The 5,640-nt window shown below is 45.0% G+C and overlaps 1 protein-coding gene across 4 annotated transcripts in view; it reads left to right on the forward strand.

Annotated features, from left to right (window-relative positions):
- The window catches only part of Ak7 (adenylate kinase 7), a 59,451-nt gene that overhangs the window by 997 nt on the left and 52,814 nt on the right, over nucleotides 1-5,640 (forward strand). The window lies entirely within an intron of this gene.

Below are 5,640 nucleotides of genomic sequence, written 5' to 3' on the forward strand. Positions count from 1 at the left end.
TCTCTCTCTCTCTCTCTCTCTCTTTCCCTCTCTCCCTCCTTCCCTCCCTCTCTTTCTTTCTTTCCAGACAGAATCTTGCTAAATTCCCAGAATCCTGCTAAATCTTGCTGAGGAAGTCCTCCTGCCTCAGCCTCCAAATAGCTGAGACTGCAGGTGTAAGCCACTGGACCCAGGCCTCTCGCAGTTCTTCAGGGCAGAAGTCCAGAGTCCAGGTGGCAGCCACTCCAGTTCCTGCTGGAGCCTGGAGGGGAGAAACTGTGCCATGTTTCAGGCCCACTTCCTTATATTTGTGTAATTTGTGGCATCCCTTGGCTGAGAGACCCATCCAACCCCTGCCTCCTTCCTATGATTGCGCTCCTGCGTACCTCTGCCCAGACTCCCCTCTTCTTAGAAGGAGTCTGTGTGTGACATTAGAACCCACCTAGTCCACGAGGGTTGCACTTTACCTTGTCCACATCTGCCGTGACCCTACCTCCTAATCCGGCCACATCACACATTCCAGGAGGACAGGAACCAGGACAGGCAACGCTACTCAGCCCAGTGCTGAAGCTCATCAGTCAGTGATGGGCACATAATTTATGTGTAAAAACTGCATATTTTACACAATTATACATGATAATGAATACTTTATATATACATGGTAGATGAGACTCAAAACAAATGATACATCTTTCAAACTACAAATAAATAAATAAAAAGAAAGGATAATAACACAAACAAAACTAAACACAATAAATTACTTTTGAAGAAAAGAAGCACAGCTGTCTCCCTTGCTTGCTCTGAGCATCTTCCTGTGTCTTGAACTGTTGCCCCTCAAGCATGTGCTACCTGCCTTGGAGTCAGCCGATTATGAACTGAAATGCCTACGTGAGCTAAATAAACCTTTCCCAGAGAGAGAGAGAGAGACAGAGAGACAGACAGACAGACAGACAGACAGACAGACAGACAGACAGACAGACACAGAGAGACAAAGAGAGACAGAGACAGAGAGACACAGAGAGAGAGAGAGAGACAGACAGAGACAGAGACAGAGACACAGAGACACAGAGAGAGACAGAGACAGGGAGACAGAGACAGAGACAAAGAGAGACAGAGACAGAGAGACAGAGACAGAGACAGAGAGACAGAGAGACAGAGAGAGAGACAGAGACAGGGAGACAGAGACAGAGACAAAGAGAGACAAAGAGACAGAGAGAGAGAGAGAGAGAGAGAGAGAGAGAGAGAGAGAGAGAGAAAAGGAAGCATTAAACCAGGCAGGCATGATGACACAAATCTGTCATCCCAGCACTCAAGAGGCCAAGGCAGAAGGGTCACCAGGAGATCAAGGCAGACTTGGGCTACACAGTGAGTTTAAGGCCAGCCTGGACTACACAGCGAGACCCTGCCTCAAAAAAACAAATAAGAAGCATTTGTAAGAGTGGTAGGTAAGTCAGGGGTAGCCACACGTGTCTATAGTCCCAGTCCTCGGGAAGCTGAAGCAGGAGGATCGCTGCAGGTTCGAGGCCAGCCTGGCTTAAACAATGAGCTAAAGTCCAGCCTGAACTACATAGTGAGACCCTGTCTCAACTCCCCGCTCCAGAAAAAATACAGAGAAAAAGACAGAAAGACAGCTACAGGCTGGGATGTAGCTCAGGGGTAGAGGGCTTCCTGGGTAGGGGGTGCTGAGCATGCTCAAGGGCCTGGTCCAGGACAAGTGTCGTCTATATTGTTTTTTACAAAGAGATACAGATTTATAGAGAAGACAGATAATAAATATAAAGATAGGTTAGAAAATGATAGATCAGTAAGCACAAAGAAAAGCCTCAAACACAAGAAACTGCTAGGTATTATCCTGGAGAGGAGCATTCATAGGTTTGTGAGTGCCTATTAAATGCCAGGCACTGTGGCTAGTACCAAGAACTACACAGCGAGGAAGAAGGAAGGAAGACTTGTGCCCTCAGGACCCTGCCTTTCCTGCAGGAGAGGGCAGAGAGCAACATCTTAAATGAGCGCGGCTCTCAGTTCGTGCACAGCACTCCAAAGAATGGAGACGCTCAGGTGGTGGTGGGGGCGAGGGCTTTGGAGGAAGGACTCTCGGGACAGCTGATGTGCACCTGACAGAGGCAGGACAAGGCCCAGGCCAGCAAGACAGCTGCCAGGAGACATAGCAAGGGCAGAGACTCTGAGAGGGAGCAAGGTGGGGGGCTTCTAGGACTAGAGGGACTGCATGCCAGGAAGCAGGACTTCCAGGCCCACTTCTTTTTTTTTTTTTTTTTAAATTTTTTTTGTGTGTGTGTGTGTGTGTGTGTGTGTATGTGTGTGGCCAGCTCAGCCCACCAGGGGGCGGGCTGGCTGGCATGTGGTGCTGGGGGATCGAACTGTGGTCCCTGGGTTTTTGCTAAAGCTTGTTCTAAGTAGGTGCTTTAGACCACTGAGCCATCTCACCAGCCCCAGGCCCACTTCTTGAGGAGCAGCGGCAGCCGGCACTGTGCACGCCCACCAGACTTCTAGGGGGCTGCGGAAATCTTTTCCTTTCTTTTAAAATCAGAAGAAAACATATAAAATTGACTGTTAGAGATTCTATTTGGCTGTAGAGCACACAATTGTAAAATATAATTTGTGCAATTTTTAATGGAAAAAGGAGGCTCACAAAAGCCAGTCACAGTGTGTCCCTAGCCAGCTCCTAAACGGGAGCACACGCGTGGTCCACGCTCCTCTGATACTTGCTGCTGAAATCAAAGAAGCATCCTCCCGGACAGAGGCCAGGCTTGCTTTGTTTGCTGATCCAGGGAAGCCTGCTGCACCCCGGGGAAGCTACCCTGTGGTTAGGGACGGGGTAGGAGGGAGGGGAGCGTAACTGCCCACTTTCTCCATTTTGACCTCCAATTGTGTTCCACTGCCTAATGTCTTGAGAATAAAGCCTTCAGATAAGCAAAGATTTTTTTTCAAACTTCTCCTTAATAGAACATTTGGGTTTTTCTTTAACTGTAGCAGAAAATGATGCCACCACCAGCCCCCCAGCTAGTAGACTTCAGGTTCTTAGTTGTCGCCATAGCAGTTCCTGTTCCAGTTTCCGTTGCTCCTGCCTCTTAGAAACAGCTGTACTGGGGTCAGGGAGATGGTTCAGTAGAATAAGCGCTTGCCTGGCAAGCACAAGGACCTGAGTTCAATTCCTGGTTCCACCAAAAAAAAAAAAAAAAAAAAAAAGATTAAAAAAGAAACAGCTGTACATAGTTTCAGGGTAAATCATGTGGGGATTTGACTGACCTTGGCAGATACAAAAGTTACATTTTTTGTTATATAGGTCTTGCTCTATCTTGGTCTTAACCATCCAGCAGAAAAGTATAATCGTGAGATATAAAATGTAAAGCCATATTAATATGCTGAGCTGTAAAAGGCTCAAGTCAACAACTTCTGGCGTTGCCAGTCTTAAGGAAAACCCACTACTATTATGGACTACTGCACTATATTGGATTATTTTGCCAAATTCACACACCTACAGTATTTGAATGGCAGTGGAATACCCGTCTCTGACAAAGCTAAACAAAAAAGGGGGATATAAATGAAGGACCATTTTGTAGTGAAAAAAAATTACATATCTGTATATACAAATTAGTTAGGTTAAACAGATATACAGCTACTTTCTCTTAGTTCAATGAGAAGAAAGATTTGTACTAATAGTGTTTAGGCAAGATATTATGTCTGCATCTTTACTATGAATAACTACTATGAAGATAACAATATGCAATGTATTAATTATTGTAACTGTCCTACTAACCTGTTTTGAAACTGTCTTATTGCTATTTCTTTCTGAATAAAATTAATTTTTTAAAAAAAAAGAGGGGCCAGGGAGATGGCTCAGTGGAATAAGCGCTTCCCTGGCAAGCGCAAGGGCCTGAGTTCAATCCCCGGTTCCGCAAAAAAAAAAGAAAAGAAAAGAAACAGCCTGTCACTGCGATGCGCACTGTATAAGCCCGTCCCGAACGGACAAGCCCTGTGTCTCTGCACTTCCTGCTTGCTTATCCCATATAAGCCTTAGACCACCAGAGATCCGGCCTGATGTTCTGGAAACGATCTACGTCCGACGTAGTAAATCTGCCTCCAGATCCTGGGCGTGGCCACGTCAGCCTTTCTGCTCACTGGTGCACAATTAATGAGGGCCTGTCTCTCTGGGGTTCCACATAATCGCTGTTCATCTCTCCCTGCAACCTGAGAGCAGGAATGCGAAATGTATCAAAGACAGGAGGAAATGAAAGCAGTGCTTCTCAATTTCAGCTGCCCTGCCCAGCGAGGCAGTGTCACCCAAGCCCCTTCTGTCCCTGTCCCCTGCCCCTGCGGACTTGTACCAGTGACTTATTGCGGGCCATCTGTTTTCTCATCTGAGCAATGGGACAGTAAGATGAATATGCAAGTATATTTGGATTTAAATGAAGACAAATAAAATACACTTGGGAAAGATATGTTCCAGTAGGAGATGGAAGTTGGCCGCTCTCATGCTAACTTGGCTGATCTGTTACCAACCCACCCACCCCCAAAAAACCAAGACAGAATTTTTTGTTTGGTTGGTTTTCATTTCAAAGTGTATTAATATCATGGTTATGTACACATATTTAATATATAAATTAAAGTGATTTTACTTATCTATATATATAAATAGATCTCTTAAATATTGGACCAGCCACTATCAAAGATAGCTTTTGCAAAAACAAGAGGAGACACTTGGCTAACTTCACTCTGTTCTGTTATTCAGTTCAGTAGCCTCCGGCCACTTGTAGCCACGGGTCACTTGCAAGTGTCCCAGTCCAATTGCAAAAGTGCTGCAAATGAAAGTGCATTCTGAATGGCAAAGACAATATGAAAAGAAGGATGTAGATTATCCTTCTAATTTTGGGGGGCCAGGGAGTTTGCTCAGTGGAATAAGTGCTTGCCTGGCAAGAGCAAGGTCCTGAGTTTGATCCTTGGTACCACCAAAATAATAATAATAATAATAGTTATATTGTCTACATACTGGTATAGTTGAGGATATTTTGGATTACATAAAATTATTTAAATTAATTCCACCTGTTTTCCTTTTTTTTTTTTTTCTATTTTAGGGAAGGGTCTACAGGGTGTTTAGGGTCTCACTCCAAATTGGACTCATAGTGATCCACCTGTTTACGGCCTCCTAAGAGCTGGGATTACAGGCATGCGCCTCCACGCCCAGTCTCCATTGCTGTCTTAGCGCAGGGATTAAATCCCTGGCCCCTGGGCCTCCTTGCAGGCACTTTAATCCGCTGCTGAACTATTTGGCCAGCTCTTTTTTTTTTTTTCCATTTTTTAAACGTAGCTATTAAAAAAAATTTTCGATTACGGGTTAAGGATCTAGCTTGGCTGCAGAGTCCTTACCTAGCAAGCAGTAGACCTTGGATTCAATCACTAGTACCATAAAAAGAAAAAGGGAAAAGAAAATTTAAATTTTCTACCTACGTGATTCATAATACAGTTCTTTTTTTTTCCCCTGTAATAATTTATGGAGGTCAACAGAAGAGTGGCGCCGCACCGTGACGTGCTTAGCCTGCCCTGCCAGTTCTTTCCTTTCCTGCGTGTACAGATCTGTGGGTTTCATTTGGGCAGGTTCCTACACACACACACACACACACACACACACACACACACACACAC

Source organism: Octodon degus, unplaced genomic scaffold (genome assembly GCF_000260255.1).
Source record: "Octodon degus isolate 3935 unplaced genomic scaffold, OctDeg1.0 scaffold00070, whole genome shotgun sequence".
Classification (NCBI taxonomy): Eukaryota; Metazoa; Chordata; class Mammalia; order Rodentia; family Octodontidae; genus Octodon; species Octodon degus.